Source organism: Pseudorasbora parva, chromosome 20 (assembly GCF_024679245.1).
Source record: "Pseudorasbora parva isolate DD20220531a chromosome 20, ASM2467924v1, whole genome shotgun sequence".
Taxonomy (NCBI): Eukaryota; Metazoa; Chordata; class Actinopteri; order Cypriniformes; family Gobionidae; genus Pseudorasbora; species Pseudorasbora parva.
In genome coordinates this window covers 36736702-36763372 of record NC_090191.1, presented here as the reverse complement: position 1 = coordinate 36763372, position 26671 = coordinate 36736702, and the positions used below count along the sequence as shown (strand labels likewise).

Genomic DNA, 26671 nt, shown 5'->3' with positions numbered 1-26671 from the left:
TGAATGTCTCTGAGTTGGCCGCTAATAACAACAGCACCTCAGGATGGCGGGGGCCGTTCTGATCAGCCAGACGACGGCTTAGCGTTTGACCTTGGGACACGATATTCAGCTATTGTGGAGACGGATGTCAGACCCGCGACGCAAACTTGAGCTCATAATGGTCGAAGCACGCACGTGCAAATCCACATACAAATATTCATGAGATACGAGCGCGTACAATCCTGCTTATTGGGGAAACCTAAACTATACGTGCCAACTAATGATCGGGCGATAGATTACGGATCATTTCTTTAGTCTTAAACGTGGCTCACATTTGCTTTGACTCAAAGTGCAGTAATCTGCCTAATTTATTCACAGACATTCACAGTTTCAAAAATAGCTCATCTTGTATGTCTGAATATAAACCCTTTAATTATGGTTTTGACAATGTTTCAGTAAACCCAAGGCTAGTATAATGCCACAAGACTTTAATGACACTATGAAGAGCAAACCAAAAAAATTAAAATAAATCAACAAATTTGTTTAGTTTAGGATTGAAAGTGACACTTCCTCCGGACTGAACCTTTGCTATTTGGAAACTTTGTTGTCTACACTGCTCTTCAAGTCCCTGGTGGTAATTATTTGATCTTGTTTAGTTCATTATTCATCTTGTGGGAACCTGCTGTGACTTGTGTATAAATGCCATATGAAAGCATTGTGATCTGAGGATGCAGCTTCGCTTTTATCCCCATTCCCCAAACAGATCAATTAGTAAAACTAAACAGTAAATTATTAATCGCATTGCTTTGTGTCCCGGTTTCATCAGCATTAGAAAAACAGTTCATTAGTGCAGGAAACGGGCAGGTGATCGAGTGGAGATGAAAACCCAACCGATGCGACGAGAGCTTCGGAGGGGCGGAATTAACCGAGCTGTTCGTGACGTCGGGTGACGGGGCGCCGCACCTACGTGAAACGGGGTCAATCTCTGTTTCAATCTCTGTCGCCGGTGACATATGCTGCCCGATGGGGGCTTCCTGTTCATAGAAATAGCGGGACACTCCCCGCAATCAAATAATATTTTGCACAGGATATTCAAATGAGGCGAATTTTAATGAGCAACGCTCATTCGCACGCAACCGAGGGGACGTTTCAAATGAGTCCCTTATTTGTCAGGAGACGGCCAGGTATATAAACTTATTTTTTTCTTTTTCCAGAATAAAATCTGAATTCACAGGTCCTCTCAGGGGCAGCAGATTGCTCCACTGTTCTGAGTTGGGCAATTTGAATAAATTATTCGAAGGAGGGGGGTGACTGGCGCTAGAAAGAGAAAGAGAGGGGCGAGAAAAAGGGCTCGGTGGTTCATTTTGCACGAAATTATATTTTTGCTGGAAAGGTTAATTTTGAAGGGAGTTTGAATGGCTGGGAACGCTGCAGTCGCTGGATGGTGTTGCTGGAGGTGGCTGCAGTTATTAAAAGCGATTGCGTTTCCTGCCGGATCTCTCCAGAGAGAAGAATCAGTGGAGATGTTAAACCTTGCTTGACACCCCAGTTGGATAATTGTGGGTGTGGAAGCTAATCAGCAGAACATGTCTCCTCGATTTAAATCTTGTCAGTTAGTCGAGATTAGACCCTCCCGTATTGGGTACCATTAGCTTTGTTGCATGTCAATGTGCTGGAGAAGCTGTTGGCAAGGTCCGGCTACAAGGGTAAAAGACGAGCTCGCAGGTTAAGGCAGATGTATTCAAGCTGTAAGAACGCTATGGAATTATTATTTTTTTGGTAACCTCAGAAATACATACATTCCCTGTGTGATATTATGCAGTGTTTGAAATTGCGTTTGTTACCATTGACCCAAGTGTGAGCCTGAGGGGGAAAAAGAAAAAAGGAGGATTTGTTCAGATTTTTCCTCTAGAAAATAATGGAGAGAAAAACTATCCATCATTTATAGCCTGAATATCGATGTCCCAAAAAAAGGTTTAAAAAGCCATGATTTAATGCATTGAATATCAATGTGCAAAAAAACTAAAGGGAAAACACAATTTAATGCATTAAATATCGCTGAGCACAACAACAAGGTAAAAAATAAAAGGTCATTATTTGTACATTGAATATAGATTTTAAAATTGTTGAATATCTATCATTTGTGTCTACCATCACACACACAAACACACACACTCGAACACGTGCACACACACACACAGTGCAAAAAAGAAAAAAAAAACACAATTATGGAGGAAAATATATCCATAAATGTACATTAAATATGCCCAAAAAATTACCCATTTCCCAGGAAACATTCATATTTTAGTCGTGTCCAGACTGCAGAAACGCACATATGTATTTCCGCTCAAAGATATTAAATTACAGCACAGCTCTCGCTCGAGTGTGATCGTGAAATCCATACATTGACAGCATAAATGGCCAATAATCTTTGACAGCGTGATCTCATTAATAAAGGGGGGTATAAATTTTGCACTGTTTGAAAGGACGACTAATTCAAGAATGTGCAGCGAATTTTATAGCTGCAGTCTGGCTGGGCGAGGGCCAGGCCTTTGCATTCCCCCCACGGTAAATATTTGTAACAGATTTCTTGCTGCAGGACAAAAGCTTCTTTCAGCGAACGGCTGCCGCAGCCTCGCGGCGAACGCTGGGTCAGGCCAAATAAACAACAAAGCTGTGCCAAGTTCACCGGTCCTGCTGATTTCTGCGTTGGGCGGCTGCATACCAGCACTACTCCTCATCTCACCGGCCTGAGTGCTGACAGATGTTCTTACCCCGCAGATGACACGCACATCCAACATATGCAACCGTCACACTTTTATACATGAATTTAAGAGTTTCGCTTTTTAAAGTCAAAAATGACTTGATTCCTGATTTTTTTTGTAATCAATTATTCTGTGTAAGTTATATGAAAAAATAATGAACTAATAGCCAAATTGCTATTTAGATATGCTTTTAGTAAACGCTAGCTACAGAATGTTGACTTTTTGGCAATTTCAGAAGCCGTTCCTGTAGCTCAAACAGGTGCTAGCAACACCAAGGGCAGGTTCAATTCTGGGAATGCATGAACGGATAAAATGTATGCTTCGACTTGATAAAAGTATCATCCTATAAATGTGGAAATACATGGATAAAAATGAATAATTTTTACTCACTGACTATCCGATTTCATACAAATACATCATAAGGTTACACTTTTAGATGGCCTTGAGATGACTTTATACATTCTACTGACAAAAAGTAACTCGTCGACTGCATGTCAACTAACTCTCAGAGTATTAGTAGACTTTTATGGTTAGGTTTAGGTTAGTAGAATAAGTTGGCATGGTTTGTAGCAAAATTACCTCTAGTCAGTAGAATAACAGTTGGCAAAGACATTGCAAATGTCTTCTGCATACTAAAATCACAAGTTTTTCCTGTAGCTCGACATTAACCTGTAATTTCCCCTACCAATGACTGCCATTCTGAAAAAAAGACATCTCTCACACACACACAAACACACAAACAAACACACAAACAAACACACAAACAAACAAACAAACAAACAAAACAAACAAACAAACAAACCGTATATTCTATCCCCTACACTGCCCCTACTCCAAAACCTACCCATCACAGGAAACATTCTGCATTTTTACTCTATCCAAAACAACACATTCTGTATGATTTATAAGCCTTTTGAAAAGTGGAGACATGGGGAATGTCCTCAAAAGTCACCATCTCCTGTAATACCTGTCATACCCATGTCATTATACACATTAGTGTCCTGATATGTCACAAAAGCAAGCACACACACAGCGAGAGAGAGAGAGAGAGAGAGAGAGAGAGAGAGAGAGAGAGAGAGAGAGAGAGAGAGAGAGAGAGAGAGAGAGAGAGAGAGAGAGAGAGAGAGAGAGAGAGAGAGAGAGAGAGAGTTCAGCCCTCCGTTTAGCCGGATCAAAGCTGCATCTGCTGTGAGGTTAGATTGGTTAAAGGCCTGTGGGCTCCAAAGCTGTTTATAAACAGTTGTTTTTGGCTGTTGAGCTGGATCACGGGACAAATCCACGCACAACGAGAGGCGGCAGCAACAGGCGAGAGTGGCAGAGCAAAACACCGACCCATACCGCACACGTTAACACCCCTCTGAGTGAAGCTGAGCCTGTGGCGAAAAAAACATTTTCTATTACGAGAAGCTCAATCTGTTCAATTCAATAGCCTGGACGGGATAACGCAGCTGTTTGTGTGTTGCATGTGTGCGGCGAGGGATAATAATCATTTGCTGTGTATTATATTCATCATTTAAATAAAGATATGCGGTTTGTCTCATTCCAGATGTAATGAATCACTGAAATTATCAATTTAAAAATAAATATGGAGATTATTTTGCCCCAGCAATATGTCACAGAGCTAAATCATTAAATGTTGTCAGAGCCATGTTGCGGTTTTATTTAGGAGTTTTAATAGTCATTGAAGCATTAATTATTGATAAGCCTCACGATTGATTGGCTGACTAGATAATGTAATTGAAAAATGAAAATCATCACAGTAAGTGTCTCGAGTACTGAAATCGACTGTGTGTGTGTGTGTGTGTGTGTGAGAGAGTGTGTATCTTAGGGGATCACCCTATGCAGGATTTCATCATTACTGCCAGACTATAAAAGTAGTGCTGTGATTAAAAAAAGCTGATTGATTTGGCTCTCATTGGAATTAGCCATCCCTGCTTTGTCTAAGGGCCCTGTCTGAGTGTGTGTGTGTGTCTGTGGGTGTGTGTGAGAAAAAGACGGGATGTGTGTGTGCGGGGGAAACAGCTGTCTGTGCGTTCTTGTCGTCAAAAGGTGGCCCCACTCCCTCACATTTTATTCTCACCGCGTCTCTCCCGAACACAGTCTGCTGTGCTAAAGATATTATTGCCACACACACAGACACACACTATACCTATTGATTTTACTATCTGCTGCAATGAGTGATCATCCACGTTCAATTCCACAACCCAAAGTTGAGTTCAATATCCATACGGATGCTGCAAATATATTTCATTAGGAAATGGAAAAAATGAATATTATATATATATATATATATATATATATATATATATATATATATACACACACACATACAAATTTCAAAGGAACAAAGGTCACACCATTATCTACTTTGAAAAAAAAATCTTTAAAAAAAACTTTATCATCATCAAAAAATAGATTTGAAAATTAAAATCATAATGGTGCTATATATATATTAAATCAATTTATATATATATATAATAAATATGCATATTTTAAATATATATATTTAAACAAAAATAAGTAGGTTTTTGTCTCTAAACTATGTCTATGTTCCTGGTTTTAATAATTATTAATTAAAAATTCAAATGTTTTGCATGCCATTTAAAAAAAAAAATCAGTTTATAACTATCAAGCTAAATATCAGTGATTGTCAAATAAAATTGTGTTGCAGGTGTGATATGCAGTATTAATACATTTTAATGTATATTTATGATATATAACTCTAACAGTGTTAGGTTGCCACTTGACCCAACATCCTGAAGGATAAACACTTACTTAAAATACATTTTACTAACCATCACCTACATAATTTTAACATACCATACCTTAAAAAAAACTAAAAAGATTTAGAAGAATTATATTCCCGATAAACACACGCAGCAGTTGGTCACACGAACCCATTTTAACATTCTGCCATCATCACATTCAAAGGACATTAACGTAACTTTCCTGAACTTCCTGAGCGCCAAGCAAGACAGCGGGAGGGAGGGTGGTACGACGTCTTACATACACAAGCAGGAAGACAAGGTAGCGTTTCCTTTGTGCTCGACGCAGAGGGGCTGATGTGTGTTAATCGGAAGCCCTCTTGCCCTGCCTGGGTGTTAATTCAGCAAGCTGTTAAAGAGAGCTGTAGATTAACAGATAAAGGTGCTGTGCGTCGGGGTCAGGCTGATATGGACTCCCAGCCTACCCGCTGCTTGTCAGATGCCTGCGTGGATTAACACCGAAGCTTCCCGTTCTCTCCCTCCCGTTGTTGCGAGGTCAGAGGTCAACCATTTAGCCCTATCTTCAGGCCCTTGATGAGAGGCGAGAAGGCAGGCGATCTGCATACAGGCGACGTACGCGCACAAGCTCATTGGAACCGGGGCCGGGAAGGGAGAAAGGCTTGCCGTGAGGGATTACGGAGCGCACCGGACAGACGGAGGCATAAATTCAGAGGATTGTATTTTGTAAATGCTGTAGATGTCCCCGTTAAGACGCAATCGAAACACGCACGGGAAAAGAGATCACACTTTTCGAGGAACGTGCCCTAATGGGGGTGGGGGGACAAAAAGCTGGAGGAAAACATGGGAAAAATGAAATATGTGGAACATGAAACTCTGCAAATTTGACTTATAACAAGCAAAATTACACCCGCTGTCATTTAAATTATGGCTGCCCTCTATAAAGGTGTCTTTTAGGTGCATTAATTGAATTCGGCAGTATTTTCCAATAATAATCTGTAAAGTTCATCCGTCCATCGCTCACAGGATCCCCGCTGTGTGCGCGAGGAGGACGTATCTATTTCAGTGGCTTAATTTATTTTCATGATTCGCTGATAATGACTGCCATGCAGGCTGTACATCAGAATTAACCTTCATTTCACTGAGGTATATTACGATGACAGTCTCAGACACATTTCACCTACACAAAGGGCATTCTCTCTCTCTCTCTCTCTCTCTCTCTCTCTCTCTCTCTCTCTCTCTCTCTCTCCTGGCTTTATAATCATCCTCGGCAGACGAAGATTGTTTGATAGCCGATTAATTTTCATAGGAAATCAAGTGGCCAGCTCTCCCAAAAGGCACACATGCAATGTGCTTGCTGCTGTTTTCCCGGCAATTAGCCATTTTATTTAATCTTTTTGTTTAAAATCTTTTATACATACATATATATATATATATATATATATATATATATATATATATATATATATATATATATATACACACACACACACACACATATTATTCCAATTATTAAAAATAAATTCCCCACCCAGCAAATTATTTTCAGCGCTATCGACATAACAAAAGTGATGTAAATTAATCGGGCACATCAAGCACGGGAGCTTTCTAATTTCTATGCAAACCATTAAGTGTCAGATATGAATTTCACCATTTGCTATGGTCTCAGTCAAAGGATTTCATTAGGGGGCTGACGTCACGTTTGAGGCACGATCCGGATCATTCCTGTCCTATTTTCTCCCTCATGAGCTCTTTGTTCTTCTAGCCTTTGTGGGATCTTTGCACTAAAAAGGACTATGCAAATGACAATAATAGATTTCGCTAAGCGCCACGGCAATGGCATGATAGCCTATTTAGGAGAAAACCAAAGCAATATTCAATTTATGGTATTAACCCAGGCACATGCAAAGGTTGCCAAAAAAGTGATTAAGAAATTACAAAATTGGTCCAAACCGCTTGCAGTCTCTCTCTCTCTCTCTCTCTCTCTCTCTCTCTCTCTCTCTCTCTCTCTCTCTCTCTGTGTGTGTGTGTGTGTGTGTGTGTCTCCTTCCTCCCTCCCTCCCTCCCCACCTCCCTTCGTTCGTTCGTTCGTTCGTTCGTTCGTCCACACACAATGACATGGCAAACATAATGAGGGTGGACTGGTAATTAGAATGTTCTGGAGAGCTGGAATAGCGAGCTTACCCAGGGCTACTGGCATCACACTGACGCTGAGAGGTGAAAACCAACGGCACACTACAGTGAGGTCTGGAGGTTACTCTCAGGAGCCGAACCAGACCCATGTGGGCCACAAGACTGCTGATACAGAGAATTATTTCATTTCATTATTAATATTTTTGAGCGGAAGAAATAATACAATGATTTTCATTTTAAATTCTGCAGTGAGGAAAATTGATTTGAATAAAAAAAAAGGCTCAATTAACATGAGGTCATAAAAGCTATAAGTGACATATTTATAAAAATAATCATTTTAGATGGAGCATGTCAAACTGCAGGACAAAAAGTCCCAAATGACTATTCTATCAAAATGAAGGGCTATTTATTTTTATCATCATGTAAACAGAAGACAATAAACAGGAAAAGGACACAATTCCCCGGTCTCACAGACAAGGCTTAAGACTAGTCCCAGACTTAAATGCATGTTTTAGCTGTTTGAACTGAAATATTTTAAAATGTCACTGCCATTGTTTTGTCTCAAAATACACAACAGTATTTTTTAGTAAATAGCTACTTAAACGTCCTACTTGAACTCTTGAAACCCTGCCAGATTCAAACCTGCACCTCCCTGATGAGCACCAGAGCTCAACATGTCTGGACCATGCGTGTTAACTACTAAGCCACAGCTCTGACAACGAAGGGCTAAGTTTTGCCGGTTCTCACTGTATCTGGCGGTTTACACAGAGAGCCTGCGGGAAGAGCCGCAAGAAGATCCGACCCTCTAGCGCATCTCCACCAAGAGCCTACAAATAAATATAATCAATCCCACATTTACATACAAATAGGCTTCTTAGCCCTCTTCATACTGATCTGACGGCCGTCCACACGGGAGCAAATATATTCACTCTACACGGCAATTTCATATTTATCATCCGATGGCTTATTGATTGTTTCTTTTTTTTTTCTTGCTTCTTCAAAGAAATGTTCCCCTTCATTTTATTAGTGGATATTGAGGGACATGTTTAGCAGATACGGCACGCACGTTTCATCATTTCCTGGCGGGCGAGATTATGACTATTGACATTGTCACTTCTCTCGGCACTTATCGTTGCTTACTGGTAGCTATCAGTGCATCGCGCGCCACTTAAAGGCCGTAAACCTGAGGAGCGTGTGTACGTCTAATATGCCTCATTCGCTTTGTGTCAAACTGACAGCCCACCACGCTCAAATAGATGTCAATCCCACCACAGGACAAATATCCACCGTGGCAAGCGTGACCGACGCAGTATGTTAACACAGCGACCCGATATACAGATACACACTCAGAGAGCTCCATTATCCATTATGGACTACCAGTATGCGCTCTCCGACGTATATTAACTTACGTAAGATATCACTTCCTGCGACGGCGATGATACGAAGTCACACCGAGGTAACTGTCGTGGGGAAAAATGCAACTTCCTCCCCCGTCGTAATTAAAGTGTCAGAATGCGGCCGGGCTTGCAGACAATAACCCTGCTAGGTTTAATTTGAATAGGCAATCTCTGCTTTGGCTATGCATTAAGAGAAACATCTGAGATATTGCTCTATTAACTGTTTCACTCACCCAGCGCTGGCCTTTTAATTAGAGTTTAATAGCAGTTATTAACTCATTACGGGGCATAGGGGGAGCATTCGTAGCTACTGTGACCTCTAGCAAAGTTGACACTTCAATGGTAGAATATTTCCCGAAAATTCATTCATTTAATTGTGACCTATGCAAATGCAGAGTTCGTCATTACAACCCAGCTGCAATAATTAACTAGAGTGCCTCAAATTAAAATATAAATGGAGGGATTGTGTGTCAGCCATGGCATGAAAAAAGAAAGGAAAAATGAGATTTCATTTGTTTGAATTGTTTTAAATGAACCCAGCACTGTTGGCAAAAGCCGCATCCTTTGTTTTGCAAATGGAAGAGGTATCAGAGTATCTGAGAAGAAATGTGATGCTCGGCGTGAGTTTCTGTGGATTCGTACACGCTCCTCATTCTACACACACACACACACACACACACACACACACACACACACACACACACACACACACACACACACACACACACACACACACACACACACACACACACACACACACACACACCATAAACAAACTCTCACCCTCGTTTCACACATTCGAACGCGGAGTTTCAACACGTGCCATATCACATGTCGGCACTCGGGAATCTTGTGAACAAACTTATTACGACTTGTTTTTCACATTTAATTTGTTTGCTCGAAGACACTAAATGGTTTATCGACACATCAGAGTTACCTGACACCACTGCTGTCATGTGACACAAGAAAACATCGCATTTGCAGTCAAATGCAAATATGTAAGGAATACTCCAGGTGCGTGATCACGACCACGATGAACAAACTGAAGGTTAAAGGTCAAAGAAACAGCACAACAGGCATCTAGATATGGATTGATATTTTCCAGGATCATGAAAGTTTAGAGAGTGTCAGAGGAATGCTCTGAAATGAGCATTCCCTTCTAGAGAATTCAGAAAGTCAACGCAAGTGTACTTGAGCATATGCATAGTACAGCTAATTGTAAAATCAAAAGTAAATTGCAATTTTGCAACTCGCCACAGATCAAAATATACATATAAATGTTCTTATGACCAGTGGCTTGGCTTATATCTACAATATATATTTATATTTATATCTACAATAATGCGTGTATAAATAAGATTAGTTTATATTTATTTATAAAATATTTATATATAATATAAATTATATGAATGTATATACAGTATGCAAACATTTATATATATATATATATATATACACACACACACACACACACACACACACACACACACACACACACACACACACACACACACACACACACACACACACAATATATTTATGTTATTTATTATTATTATTATTATTATTATGTTATATGTTTTTATTTAAATAATTATGTTTTTATTACCTTTAAAAGCAGTTATTGTCAAGATTGCTAATAATCAATATCCATGTTTGGGTCCCTGAGGATTAAAGCAACACTATAAGTTATAATCAAAATAAAATAAGATAAAAGTCACAAGTACAGGCATAGATGCACAGTCATCAATATATATCCCTGCATATTAAGCAAGAAAAAGACTTGATTTAAGTTTTACGATACTCATCAAATCGAATGTGTCTACAGCTGAGATTTCAGTCCTCCCCGGAAGCACACACACACACACACGCACACCTGATTTTCATTTATAATGCCCCCTTCAAATCGCCTGAAGGAAAAGTTTGATTCAAACAGGGGAGGAAAAAAACACCTCACAAATTAACAAAACTGTCACTCAGGAATTACAGCGGGCTGAACGCTGCAAAATGCATTCTTTGAAGTCCTCATTTCAGCAAAATTATATGAAAAAAAAAACTTTATATCTAATTAAAATGATAACTGTATTCTCATTTTTCAAACTCTCCATATCCTGAGGGCCAATTGGGATGAGTGGTTTTTTTTTTCCTGACGTTTTTTTTTTTTTGCCATCTCTTCACCGCTGCGGCATGCTGAACTGCTCCTACAGCAGGATCACATCATTACCATCTCCCCAGCTGAGTCGCCAGCAACCATTATCATGCAGCATTATTAATCTTCTTGTCTTATCAACTTGCAAATCACAAACCATTGAGCCTTATGGCGTGGTTTTGGGTCCACGGTTATTCATTTTGTAGGTCTACCTAGCCTCCAAGTCCTCTTAATCACCTGACGATTGTCAGTCTCTTCCTTTTGCCCTGCCCCCGGTGGCCTCAAAAAAAAAAAAGAAAAGAAAAGAAAAGAAAAGTCTTTTAGCCCCACTCCCTTTATTTCTCCCTCTTTTCCGAGGGTCCCTGCTTTTGAAGCGACTAGACAGTGAAGAGGATAAATTTCATTAATAGAAGAGAATTAACATCCCACTGCCATGAGATGACCTCTTTCCCTGACATGTATGTCTAAGTCATTCTCGTCATTTTTCTCTTCGCCATTAACATTCTTGGAAGAAACCGACAGTACCATATAGGACAGAGAGAGAGAGAGAGAGAGAGAGAGAGAGAGAGAGAGAGAGAGAGAGAGAGAGAGAGAGAGAGAGAGAGAGAGAGAGAGAGAGAGAGAGAGAGAGAGAGAGAGAGAGAGAGAGAGAGAGAGAGAGAGAGAGAGAGAGAGAGAGAGAGAGAGAGAGAGAGAGAAGCAGGAGGAGAAGTTTCTTTAAAACTAGCTTCACTGACCCTCAGTTATTTGCTCTGGAATCAGTTTGCTTTTCTTAGTACTGAAATATTCATTGTATTGAGAAAGAAAAATGTGTGCCTGTGTATGCATTTAGCTGGAGTTTCCTTTTTAAAAACTATGTCTGAATTTTGTTAAAAAGCTTTGTGTAAGATGCTGGATGAGAGAGTATGAAACTCGGGCAGATGCACGCGAGAGCCAAATTAGCCAGTTCAGATTTCTTTGATATTCTGATACCTCAAGTAAGAAATTCATCTCAATTCTCACAATCTAGTTTCTGAGTACTTCATTTCATCTTTGAAGTCATGCGGCGTTCGAGTGGACACTCGCGTTCTCACTTCCACACAAAGGCAAGGCTGAACGCACGGGTCCACACGCTGAGATTTCAACTTTTTTTTTCATAGGACACAAAATGTGTTAACGGTGCAATGCGGGGAGCAGATAATAATTTCCATGCTTCTCAAATCAATTCTGTAAGCTTCATCTAACTCCTATCAAACCTTTGCGTGAAATCCCAGCCCAGTTACACCTCCAGAGCACTTATAAATAATGAAAACTCGTTTGAGAAGAAAAAGACTGCTTAGGGACAAAATGTTGATTATAAAAGTGTCTTTTATCCTCCTGTTCCCATCTTTCTGAAGATGCAAAGACTCCGGGCAAACAAAGCAGAGCGGAGAAGCCACATCCAACCAAAAATTAATTTTGATGTGAAAAGTGCTGACGTTCAGGAGACAGAAGGACAGGTGGCATTTAGATACAAGCAGTGAGATTTGAACAGGCCTGACTCTTTGACTGAGATGTCTTGTGTGTGTATTTGTCCTTGCTCTTACCTTCTGTTGCGTGCATCTTAAAGAGTTTCAGAGCCTAGTGTCAGAAACGAGATGTTCAACTCCATCCGGTTTCTTGTGGTTGTTTGGGTGGATGGTTATTTGGGGTCAGTTTGAGAGTCAGACGAAGATCTGAGACAAAAAAGAAAAAAGAAAAAAATCTCAGTATCTTCAAAAGCATGTTTTCTGATTTTATTCATGCCGCTGTAATGCAGCGGCAAATTCAACAGCAATTAGAGGCGGTTTCATGTCGCTCCATAAATTGCAGCAAATGGATGTCAAGCAGAAGACAAACAGCAGCAAAGTTATAGTCCGTTTTTAGTTTTAGTTTGATTCAACCATGATTTTAATATCAGGGTCAGAAATGAAGGGGAATAAAGGGAAAAAAGTTATAAAAAAGATATACATACATACCCACACGTTTTAGTTACTAATCTGTACTAACAAACGATTGCATTGCAGTTTAGTTTGCATCTGAATTAAACAGACTTATTCTAATGAACAGCAAAGAGAAAACAAGATGCACATTGATTTTTAGGACAATAATAAATATTTATTAAATGGTCTGAGATGGAATAAATCAAAAACAAACTTTGTCAAAGTTTTAGTTTACAATTATTAACCCTAGACAGAACAAGAGAGGCATGGGAGCATACAAAGTGTCTGTATATCCTCTGGTGATCCCTCAGTCTAAAATTGGAACGCAAACATGGCACCTAAACACACTCATGGGCACACTATAAGTTTTCTTTCAAAGCCTTGTGGCAGTCAAGTTTTCCACATGCATAAATACCAGGATAAAAACAGGCAAGGATGACACTGGCTCCACGGTTTAGAGCCGGCAGGGGCAGAAACCCACTCCTCTCCTCCGGTGAGGATTTTCTCAAGGCCCCTGGCAGGTCAAGCGACAAATTGCAGCCTGAGGTGATGGAAGGATCCCGGCCAGCGCGGAAGAGCTATCAGTGGCCATCTCTCAGAGGATCAGCTCCTAGATCAGGCCACGTTCCTGAGGGAGTTTTGAAAGCAACCGTCCTCAAGAGTTTCACTACTCTATGCTAATCCTTAAAGGACTGTAGTTAGCGTTCTCAAGCCGGACTTTTGGGCTGCAGACCGGTTGATCGGGATGGAGATTGGAGGTGGGGGGGCAGGACTGAGGCCTCCCAACCCCAAAGGCTGCTCTAGGGTGGGTGCCTGGGGCTATTGCTTGCAAATCAGCACATTTTCCCTAATCAAAGCCCACGGAGGAGGCCCACTGAGCTTCTTAAGAGATTGAATTATTCACAGTCAAAAAGGTCGCCACAAACTAACTTCTCTGAAATGAAGCGAACCCGCTCTTTCTTGGGCCCGCTTCTCGAAAAGTACATTTCAATCTTTAATGGTTTGAGAGAAGAGGAAAGAGGAGGGGAAAAGAAGCACGGGAAATCTGCAAATGGAGAGAGTAAGAGCGAGATGCGATCAAAGTGATTTTCAAATTTGCAGATTTATGCACTTCGAAATATTAATGATAGATTTATTAAGAGCGGACCTCGGCTACACCCTCGCTGGCTGGGTAATTAAGTTTGCTCTCCACCTTGATGGTGAAATCCACAGTAAGTGAACTTTTGATGATGTAAACTAGTTTAAAACTGCTTCTGATCACCCACATCCCGACAAGGCGGAAATCAAATGTGTTCTTTCAAATTAAATTAGTGGTCCTTACCGAACTTTTAAAGGCGCTAAAACTACTCTAACTCCCCTGCAGGCTGGAGATGAAGACCTATATGTGTTATACATTGGTAAAACATAAAATATAATACTTGGTGTCAGAGCTGTGGCCTAGTGTTAAATACACAACATAAGGAGCTATGGTCCTCCTATTGGTCAGATGAACTTCAGTGAAAGTGACAAATTATGAGAAATAAGTCATAATTATGCGCTAAAAAGTCAAAAATATGTCATTAATAATTTTTCCCCTCATAATTGTCTCAACATTGTCACAATTTTTATCTCATAATTTGACTCTCTCATAATTATAAATAATTTAAATAATTGTTGACATATGTAAATTTTATATTATGGAAGGGCTTCAATAATATAAAATTCAAATTCAACAAAAAGTTAAAATAATGACATACTAAATCAAAATAATGAAATATAAAATTTGATCTCATAATTTAACATTTGATCTCATAATAGAGATGAAAACTAAATTATGACTTTTTACACCTGGTATTAAGATAGATGCCGATCGGATCACGAGTAGACAAGGCAGACACATTCCCGTTTACACTTAGTGTTTTAGGACACTTTCACACTTTTCACACACACTGTATTTTCAGACTTTTCAATTTGGTCTGAATAAAAATTACAACTGTGAAACATCCTCCAGACCTCAGTCTGGATCAAACTGAACAAAGATTTGGTTTGTTTCTAGTATAAAAGCATTTTCTGTAATGTTCAGACTTTCAGACAATTTAAGTTCCTGTTTATTTTTAAATAATATAATGTTATTTAAAATTTCATCTAGAAATAAAAATTTCTATAAATTTGGCTATATTGATCATGAAAAGTGAAAATATGCGCAATATGTCAGAAGACAGAAGATCAGAAATGCTTTTGACCACTTCATTAGGTTTTGTTTTGTAAAACGCCTTTCTTTAAAGTGAATTTCGTTTTGTACAAATTTTATCTTAATTTAAAATCAACGTTTCATCAGCCAATGGCCTGGATTTAATAAATAAGAAGCAAATAGGCTATACCAGACAAAAAAAAAAAAAAAACAGTTGGCGGGGACTTTCAGGTGTGAAAAAGCCCTAAATCCATCTCTTTTGTCCATGTTTAACCACTTCTGTTCTGATTTCTTTGAGGGGAGGGTATATGGCCAGATAAATGTATGGGCTTTATCAGATCTTTTGATTTAATGGACAAAATAAGTTCACGCAAATATACAAATGAACACAGAGAGATGACGGAAAAAACCTACGGAGAGCATCAGCTTTCATTTCTGCACGGAAAGTCGCAACACCACGCCGAACACTTTGAGTGTGTGCTACAAATCAGCAATGGTGAGAGAACATTACGCTTGGTACTTTTTTCATCTGCAAACCAGTTAGGTATTTAACCGACAAAGTTTAAATCCTGTCTGGCTAGCACGCTTCCCATAATGTTTAGGTCAGTAGGCGGTCTTTTGAGGCTGTTCGAATGCATTCGACTACATGAGCGTCTACACTACGAAAGCAATCAGAAAGTCGTCAAAAGTGGACAAGCCCAAAACGTTTTAAACCCCATTTGCACCTGTATTTAGTGTCGTCCACTTGTGATCCGATCGACTAAAACGCAAAAACGCATCTAAAAGGGTTAGTTCACCCAATTTTTTTATTTATGTCATTAATGACTCCCCCTAATGTCGTTCCACACCCGTTCATCTTCGGAACTTCATCTTTATTCAGCATTGTCTTCTCTTCCGCGTTTGTTTTTAAACCTCAAATAAAGATTCAAACGGTCATGAATAAGCGGATTGATTCATGATTCGGATCGCCAATGTCATGTGATTTCAGCAGTTTGGCAGTTTGACACGCGATCCAAATCATGAATCAATACGCTGATTCATGACTGTTTGAATCTTTATTTGATGAAAGTTTTTGTTATTTTTGGACCAAAATGTATTTTCGATCATGTTTTTATTCCCTTTCTGGAACGGAGGTCTTACGGGTGTGGAACAACATTAGGGTGAGTCATTAATTACATAAATTTCATTTTTGGGTGAACTAACCATTTAATATCAGGAGTAAACAGGGCCTTTTTGTATCTCATAATTGTTAACTTTTTGAAGATTAGTGAAATTTGCCTTCCATTACATAAAGACCCAAATTGCCCAAAATGCTGTTTATAAAAAGTGTCCAACAAGAAAAAGAGAACTAAATGTTTGTTTGATGGTGCCTCGGGTGATTCTGCGGCATCTCTTGAATAATTAACCATGTTTGAGTGTCCCAGGCCAGCGGAGAGGCCCGCTGAGAGACTCGGTGGGAACGTGGATCTACAGAGCTGGACCCGTCACCGCTGGTGGCACTTGTTTTCCCGTTTGTTGAGGCAGCGCCGGTCTGCCCTCCGTCTTAATGAGCCTGGACGCGTGGGTGCCCACGCACCTGTGCAAGGAACAGAGGGGTTAATCCCGCGTGGTGAGCATCGAGCTGACAGAGGTAAGGTGGAGGAGAGATACAGGAGGCTGCCGTTCCCTCGGGTTTCTACCGCAGCACGCTAGAATGAGTTGTTTCAGTCACCGCTGGATACCTGACAAGCAGGCCTTCATGAATTACAAAATGAAGATTGATAATCCCTTGTCTGTTTCCTCTGTGTGCGCACAAAGAAACACGCACAGTAAGAGAAAACCGAAGAGTGATGCAAAAAATCACTGTCATTTGCCAAGCAAGCTGTTCTCAGTGGTTAGTGCTTTTTTATGTCCTTAAAAGAATGTTTCTGTTTCAATATGTTCGATGTAAAGGGTTAGTTCACCCAAAAATGTATGTCATTAATGACTCCCCCATAATGTCGTTACACCCGTAAGACCTCCGTTCATCTTCGTAACACAGTTTAAGATATTTTATATTTAGTCCGAGAGCTTTTCTGTTCCTGTAATTAAAGTGTATGCACACTTTACTGTCCATGTCCAGAAAGGGAATAAAAACATCATCAAAGTAGTCCATATGTGACATCAGTTAGTTCATTAGAATCTCTTGAAGCATCGAAAATACATTTTGGTCCAATAATAACAAAAAACAACGACTTTATTCAGCATTGTCTTCTCTTCTGGGTTTGTTTTCGATCCTCAAATAAAGATTCAAACGGTCATGAATCAGCGTATTGATTCAGAATTCGGATCGCGTGTCAAACTACTGAAATCACGTAACATTGGTGATCCAAATTCTGTATTCTGAAAATTTTTCTGGACAGTGTGCATACACTTTCATTGAAGGAACAGAAAAGCTCTCAGACTAAATATAAAATATCTTAAACTGTGTTCCGAAGATGAACGGAGGTCTTACAGGTGAGGAACGACATTAGAGGGAGTCATTAATGAAATTTAATTTTGGGGTGAACTAACCCTTTAAGCTCAAAGGACAGCATTTATAATGTTAAATCATAATGTTGATTATCATAGTAAATAACTCATCCCTCAGGTTTAAAACAATTGGGAAGTAAACATTTAAAAGGTTTTAGTAAAGGACTTGAATGAACTGTATGAGTTATTCTGTATGAACTACATTGACTCTAACAATAACTGATTTAATTTAAACAAACAACATCCTCGTGAAGGTTAACGGGTTAAAAACATAATATTTTGAGATATAGGTTTCATAGACAGGTCTAAGATTAAGCCAGGATTCGGCCTTTTTTCATTTAGGACATTTAATTCATTTTTATAAACGTGCCTTTTTGCGCATCTTGATTTTATCAAGATATATCAGTGCAAGTTGCTTTCAGTTAAAGCAGCGAAAAATGCATTTTAGTCTGGGACTGGGTTTAAAGGCAGGGTAGGCGATTTGTTCCAGAAACATGTTTTGCTATGTTGGTTTGAAAGTCTCCTGATAGCAATCACAAAATATTTAACTGTTCTAAATGTATTCATATATTATCTTATATACCTGCCTTTCAACTCATGTATTTCCATATTTCTGCACAGACATTATGTCATCAGCGTGCTTCATACTATGCAGAGTTAAACAGACGTCAGTCACAAGCACCGCAACAGAAACATACCTAGGAGAGAGTGGGGAACAGCCTAACACTTTTTGACTGTCTCAGTTTGTGTAACTCCATTCAGGGTTTAGAGTATTTATTTTGTCCCAAATTAGTTGCACACGTCTAGTATAATTATGTGGTTTTGTTTCATTAACACAGTGTATACTTTATTTCTTGATTTACCCGGAAAGAATGGAAGTGAAATGTGACAACACGCCTCATACATTGCAACATGTGAGGGGGCACATTGTAACATGAGCAAATGACAGCTTTAAAAAAAACATGTGATATAATAAAAAAATAATAATATCCAAAACAAGCTAAAATATTTTTTCAATAAAGTACAACTATTAACTATTTGAAATAAAATAATGTCTTTTTTATCATTAAAAATACACAAATCTTTGAGTTTGACAAACATATAGTTAAACATAAAAACATATAGGTTTGTATAGTTAAAAACATAATAATAATTAATAATTTTTGAACATAGACGCTCGTCATTATTTACCTTTTTCTCATGGTTTCTCAAAATAATTCATAAACGTATAGAATATAATAGTAGGGGCTCATTGTAACGCAGTGTTACAACGCACCCCACCTGCGCAACTGGGATTTAAACCGCGGCTCGCGTCTTCTGCTGTTAGATCAGCATTAAAGAACCATCTCAACTGTTAAATAACAGATACAAGATTCAAATAACATCAGATTTGTCTTCTTTTAGATAAACACAAAAAACAGAGATGAAAAATTAACTTAAGAACAAAATATACTTTTACTACGGTTAAATAAATGTTCACTGATATCTTCCAAAGATTTTTTAATTTTGGCGCAATTTGTTTTCATATATAGTGTTGATATGGAAACTAGTACCTACAAAATGTTTCGTCATCCTGGCATGTGTGGAAAAGGTTAAACCATGCGTGTTACAATTAGCCCCGCGTTAGGTTGTGCCCCGCGCTCCCCTACTGTATTTAAGAGAAGACAACCCTTGACATTCGGGCGGTTCATGACTTTATGGGTTTTGTTTCAACACATAGGCACACTATAAAGGCCGAAATGAACTGCAATCAGGTGCTACAGGTCAGTACCTCTTGTCTCAAAGCACATTCAATTACAATAATAACGAACATAAACAACTTACAGAGCCGTTTAACGTCATTTCTCCCTCACAATGCTTCTGTTTGCTCCCTGCTGTACGTGTTTTGAAGACGGTGTGGCTTTGGTGACGCTTTGAAAAGAGGCTGGGATCGTATGCTTTCAAAGCCAGCTCGCTATTGCTATTTTGCTCAAAAGTCTTGTGGATATATTTAGAAAATAGTGTCTATTTTAACGTTTATCCAATGCTTGCACGGAATCCAGAGCTTTGCTTTAATTTGTGAAAATAACTCGGCTCACGGAAAACTAGTCAACCAGTCAACTCGTCCCAGGTGTGAGTAAAATAAGCTGAAACCATCATTTTTCTTGAACTCTGAGCTGCTTAATCTGAAGTCTCGTGCAGTGGTCAACTAACTGCAGTGAGGTAAAAATTCAAAACACCAGGTTTGACGAGAGTGATGGACCAGTTGCTAAAATTGTTAAGGGGAGGAAGATGTTTCTCTGCTGGTGTCAGCAGAAGTTTGCGGTGCGTGGAGGAAGGCAGAGAGGCAGAAGAAGATGCACTTGGCAATGCAGTCACAGCGAGACCGAGGAAGAAAAAAAAACAAGTGCCACTGTTTGGGAAAGCTTGTTACGCTCCAACAGAAAAATCTTGACTTTTTCCTCTCTCTCTCTCTCTCTCCCTCTCGCGCTCTCTCTCAAACACACAGACTGTCAGACAAGGATTTTTCCTCTTCTACCAGAACCTACACTATATTTTCATATTAACATTTCATTTACAGTGTCATTGTGCCACATTTCCGTGAAACATCATTCCGGTTATTGGGTTTGTGTTCAAGGGAATGTGTGAAAATTCATTTTACAGTGACACAAAACCGGTAACAGAGCTGCAAATGAAACTGGCAAGGAAAACAGATAATAAATAAATAAGTGGATACAAAACAAGACACTGCAAAGTCACAGCACGATGCGAAATAAAAACCCTGGAACGCATCCATATCAATTTCACCCCTCCAGCCTACCGAGAGAATTCTGAGGGAGATAAATAAAGAACATTTAACTGCTCTCCTTTCCTGCGTTGCCTCTGGCCGTGTTAAATTCAGGGCACTTTGGAGGAAGAGATTGATGCTTTCCTATCTGATGCGTTACAAATGTCTGGAGGGATCCCGCTGTCCTGACTCTTTAAAAACCTGCACATCAGCATAACCGCCACGGCCACACACGCGCACGCCCGGGAAGTTTATTGACTTGTGAAATCGCATTCAGGACAGCCTTTTATTTTTCCCAGACTATAACCTTGCCTTCTAGGTTGCTTACTCAACAGAGCTGATTATGAGGAGCCGTTATTCTCCCGTTGAAAGGTCAGCGTGGTACTACACGCTTCCGTTTTAATATCAGCTCTCCATTACGATCCCGCAAGCACTCTTAGCTTATTAACAAATCGCTGCCAAACGCAGGGCTTTTTTTTTGTGTGTGTGCAGAAGGTAAGGGTTTGTTCATTGATGCGCCCGTGATTTGGGTTGAAGGGCTGTTGGCGGGTATCAGGGGCGCGGACAACAACCCCCGTAACTTGTCGGGTGGAACATGACAACATGCTACATCTTTCTCCTTGTCACGGCCAACGCGCCAAATTGGCATCGCTACATCGAGATGGTCAGCCCTGAGGAAGAACACAAGTGGAAAGAAAAAGGAGCACTTTACATATAGACACACAAGGATGACTTCAGGGCCTGTCAGAGGGAAAAAGTCAAATAGAGCTGAGTGATAGCTTTCTCCGTCAGCCGGCCAAAATGCCAGATAGCATGTAAATCATGATCGGCTGACCGTTTCCCCGGCTTCTCTTGGCTACTTGTCAGTTTCCTGTCGGCCGTCTCCGGCTGCACGGTTTGGACAATTGTCTTCGACTTAGAGAGAGCCTGAGATTGATGTTTATTCAAAGCGTCTCACTTCAATGGCCGGCCAACATATTTCAGCAACGGAACCATCAAAACGGACACCTCATCATTAGTCCACCTATTCTGGGTGTAGAGGAGTTTAATATGCTCGAGGAGGGGAGAGCGGAAGAGCTTGAGAAATTGTATCATTTATCTAACCCATATTTAAAGGGTTGTCAGGGAAGTTTAGTGAGCTCGGGTTCAGGGAACTAATGGCTCAGGATGTCTTAATATCCTTTTTAAGTGTTAGCATTTGCCACATTGGATTTTCACATGATCGTTTTTAATGCGCCATAAAAAGCAATCGCTCAGACCATATGTGGCTAGTGGTGGAGCATCAACAGGCATCTTGAGTGAAGACGATTCTGGAACAATGACGACTCCTACACTGCATAACATTTCTGTCAGAAATCTACAAAAATATGTGACAAAAATCAAAAGATACAATGCCTGTTGTGGGTTAGAGTTTTTGGACGAACTTAACACTTGCCAAGTCCTAAATGCGACTAAAATGGGCTATAGTGACATTTGGCCTGTAACTTTATTAGGCACTACAAATTATACATGATCTTACTGCACGCGAAATCAAATCAAACACGTAGAAACTATTTAATTAAAAAAAATCTAGATGTTACCTTTCCCCCCCCCCCCAACAGAAGAGTTTTTTTTCCATATAAGGAATAAAAAAAATAAAAAGACAATATTAAAATTGTGTATTTTAAAATTATTTACAACATATATATATATATATATATATATATATATATATATATATATATATATATATATATATATATATATATATATATATATATATATATTATATATTATTAAATTAAATTTTTTGACCATATCCATATCATTCCTGCAGATGATGCAATTTGTTAAAAAGCTAAGCATGCTTGCTGGGTCATAATTAAGAGTTGACAGTAAATTATAATTTAAATGTAAAAAAAAAAAAAAATGAAATTCTGATGTTCCTCTTGGTCATTTAATGTCATCGTCTATAGTTGTGTATAAATAAATAAACAATGTATCCAAATCTAATTATTTACCCCTGAATGCCAAGTGAAATTCAGTCGTTACAACTGGTCTTGTTTCCCAACAGGACATAACTTCAAACAACAGGAAATGAGTCCTCTTGTAATGACCATATCTCGCATGAGATTCCAAATCAAGCAGTTTTCCATTTATTGCTAGTATTGGAGCATAATGTAATGTTTTTGTAGTGCTGCCAGATGGCAATGTTAAAGACATAGCTAACAATTTTTGGACGATGTCCCATAAAGAGTGAATCATCGTAATGCAGATTAGTGTCTGTGCCTCCAATGACCCAGGAACGCATATTGACTTAACCCAGTGGTCATGACTACCCCGCTCTATGTATATTTCCACAGGTGAGCAGTTAAAAACATGGATGGGCCAAATCCTGTCCAGAATGAATTATCCAGACCGTCTCTCCTCTCACATCCTGATTATCCTTAACATCCTTTCTGGTGTAATCAGCCCTCTATTGGAGAAGAAAATGTCTAACACCAAAAGCTTTGAATTAGAAAAAAATATTTAAATAATTTTCAAAAAACAGCAGGCCAATACATTTTCAAGAGGAGGTTAATTTAGTAAGGAGAAACCCTAGTGTAATTACCCTGTCCGATTCTCCCTCGAGCCCTGGGGGCTCCAGTCAAAAGTGTCATGGAGGGGAGTTATTTTCTCCTAAAACACTGCTCGGAAAACCCCCCAAAAAGAAAACCTGTCCTGTAAAGGCCCCGGTTAATATCACCCTCCATCATATTAGCTTTTGTCACAGGATATTACCACATCACCCGCATCCCACCATCACAAATTTCTTAATAATGCACTCATGAGTGAAAACAGGAAATGTTTTTTTCCCCCCTTAACTTTTTCATTCGGCATATCGCATTGATGAGGAAGCAATTGCAAGCAAGGCAAAATCGGCTGGATGATGTATTCCACTCGGGTGACAGTTTGGGCCAACAGAACTTCATTTTATTAATCAGCTAGGGTCTGCGTGAGGCTCCTAAATCTAACCCGCCCATTACACGTGGTGCAGGGTATTCATTCTGACATGATGTGAAATGTTTAGCAGTCACACTCTTGTCTTTCTGACACATGGACTGCCCACCCTGTCAGCTGACAGCGCCCTCAGACACACACACACACACACACACACACACACACACACACACACACACACACACACACACACACACACACACACACACACACACACACACACACACACACACACACACACACACACACACACACACACACACACACACACACACACGACTGCCACCCTGGAAATGTTTTAATCCTCTTCTCTTCCCATGCCGGACCGAGTCGCTATCACCGCCATCCCGCACGGCACTAATTACGATCTTAATCTAGTCACATCAGTTAGATCCAAATCAAATTTCCCCAGGCTGCAGCTCCAACCACCCAGGCAGAAAGACGACGAGCTCCCCGTCCTTTAATCAAAGTCTGATTCGAGCTATTTCAATAAGACAGAGGCAGAAATACACCACGCTGAGGCTTTTGGAGAAAGACGACTCCTTGGTGAAATATAACTACCGCCAAAAACCTAAACAAGCCCAGAAAAACACACCCACGCACTTTTTTTGGGCTTCTTTGGTGCGAAAACATGTTCCATTTGTGGTTAATACGAGCTTTCTCTATGAATAATCAGGGTAACTTTAGCAAAATGAAAGCGGCCAGTTGCTACAAGTTATCTGTACCTACCGGTATAGACTTAATGTCTGAAGCTTTAGATCTCATTGACCAATAAATAACAAGGCGCTCTTGAGAAATGAATTGTGGGAGATCAGATATACAAGAGAAGAAAAAAACAACACTAAATTCAGTAAGAAAGCACTAACATCATTTTGTTTATGTTGTCATGCTCCCTCTTAGTGCTATGCTAATCTGAAGTGAAATAAACACGCTTCTGCTGATGTTGGCGTTTCATAAAAACATAATCTAGCATTGGTTGGGGAGAAAAACGCTCATTTGCACTTCAGAGGTGTAACATAACAGGCTTGGCAGGCCTTTGCTTATGTTTTATAGACTCCCCGCCTATCACTGCTAAACGCTAGAAAACTCGAGTGCGAGGACTCCAAAGCAGCCTATTAGAATTTATAAACAGTTTAACGCTGTGCGCCAAGCATTTAAACAAACATCATGAATATTTCACTATTCATAAGATTTTCCCTCTGATGCTCTAAACGCTGAATCCACAACTAAATGTAACCTGTAACATCTTGTTAAGCTAATTGATTGTGACGGCTTGCTAAACACACGCAAATGCAGCGCGCACCGCTCTGACACCACGGAGCGACGGAAACAGATGATAGTCGGCTCTCAGCTTGCTGAGTTTAGCAAGATGCCTCTCTTGCAAACTAAGGCCCGTAGCAGCCCACTGTTACACTTATTTCCACAGTATCTGGAAAATACCATGGTAACTGCAGCAACTGTTAATTCATGGTAAAGGAACATGGTTTGTTGGCGATCAGCATAGATAACTATCTTCACACAAAATATTTTACTATAGTAAAACACCAACTATGGTGTTTTGTCAAAAACATTATGGATTCATGCAAAAAAAAAAAAAAATCGATAAGGGGAGAAAGAAAATCTACCTGATACAGTTTCTAAAGGTTTTTACAGTGCTATATTTTCATTACAAATACCACACTTTAGCAGTTACAACCCAATTAAGCGTAGTTACATCGCTCTGAACACTGTAAAGACGACCTTTTGACTTTCACCTCAGAACAAATAATGGCGCAGTCACTATGCAAGAACTTGCTTTCCGTGCCCACCTGTCCTTGTGGCAAGACACGTATTGTATTCTTTATAGCTGCAAAAGAGCGAGGAGATGAAAGATTTGCAGTTGGTTCTCTGCATGCTGTTAGTGGCACAAAAACATCATAAAGGAATGTGCTACTTCTTGTTGAGGGCCCAGCATTGACAGACTGCCAGAGGTCCATCACTCAAAGTGAACACTGTATTGGAATTTCACAACAAATCATGACCTTTTGCATCTAGAACCTGTCCAGTGGTGTCCATCACAAATGAATAAGAGTCTCAAAGGCTTTTATTGTGACATAAATGAGCAACTTAACTGACACATTTCTCGCTACATTGGACTTCATGAACTTAATGTGTTTACACAAGAAAAAAAAAACCATGAACATATCTCAAAATGCCTAATGCAAACCACCTGCTTTTACTCTTTGCAACTCTGGTCATATGATGGACTTTCTCCGCAGCAGCTGCTGTGGTAACAGTAGGATGAGCCGCTGTGTGCTGCTGCAGCAGAAAGCACTGATTGAATCAGAATGCCTACACGGGGGCTTTGTCAAGCATCTGCACCCGCCAGCTCCCCTGAGGGACGCCTCCGACCGCATCCTCCACCTGCCCGGCACGACACGCGTCTGTGTGGGCCCTCGGTTCTTCTCCGGAGGGGGCCTGCGCCCCTCTGCTTGGAGAGAAAGGGGGGGTGGAGAGAAGGCCAGACGCCCTCGCAGGTACGATTCTCCCACCGTAACATTATGATAATGCCGTAATCGCAGCAGACAAGCAAATCACAAAGCAGGTAATTTCCTATCTGCCGCACAGAGCTGATGTAAATGCCGGTGTCTTGCACCACAGGGGGAAAGGCACGTATGGCGCTGTCTTGTTGAGATAATAGGCGGCAACTATGCTATTTTTATACCCGTGAAATCCCAAATCTCACCAAAACAGAACCCCTTACATACGTTCTCGGCGGATGCTTGCGCATTTGGCCCCAATCAGTTCGTATTAAAATGTTCAGAACCGGCATTTGTCCGGTCACAGGAGAGATGGCTTTTGTGTTGTCTATGCAACCCGCATCAACATCTCCTCCCGCAACGATCCGGCGCACCCAAAGCACTATATGATCAAGGGAGCTGCCGCACAGTCATCCCTACCAAAACACACAAATCCACAACCTGCCTGGCTCCCATCTCTGTCAGTTAGGATGCCGGGCTGAGCTCTTGTTATTTCAGTCTTTATGTTGTGCGGCAGTGTGTTTACAGCACACAGGCCTTGTTTCCTCCCTCAGAGAACTGCGAACTGATGAATAAGTAACAGTGTGTCTCCATGTGGCCGGCGCTCTCTTCATCCCTGCGAGTTCCACGAGCTCCCTTGGCAACAGAAGACGCTCCGCA

At 40.1% G+C, this 26671-nt stretch overlaps 1 long non-coding RNA gene across 1 annotated transcript in view; it reads right to left on the bottom strand.

The window, feature by feature from the left end:
• LOC137048909 (uncharacterized) overlaps window positions 1-26671 on the bottom strand; it is a 107361-nt gene that overhangs the window by 47794 nt on the left and 32896 nt on the right. Inside the window, exon 6 of the long non-coding RNA XR_010899526.1 lies at window positions 12712-12840. This is a non-coding gene — a long non-coding RNA (uncharacterized lncRNA). The remainder of the gene's footprint in view (window positions 1-12711; window positions 12841-26671) is intronic.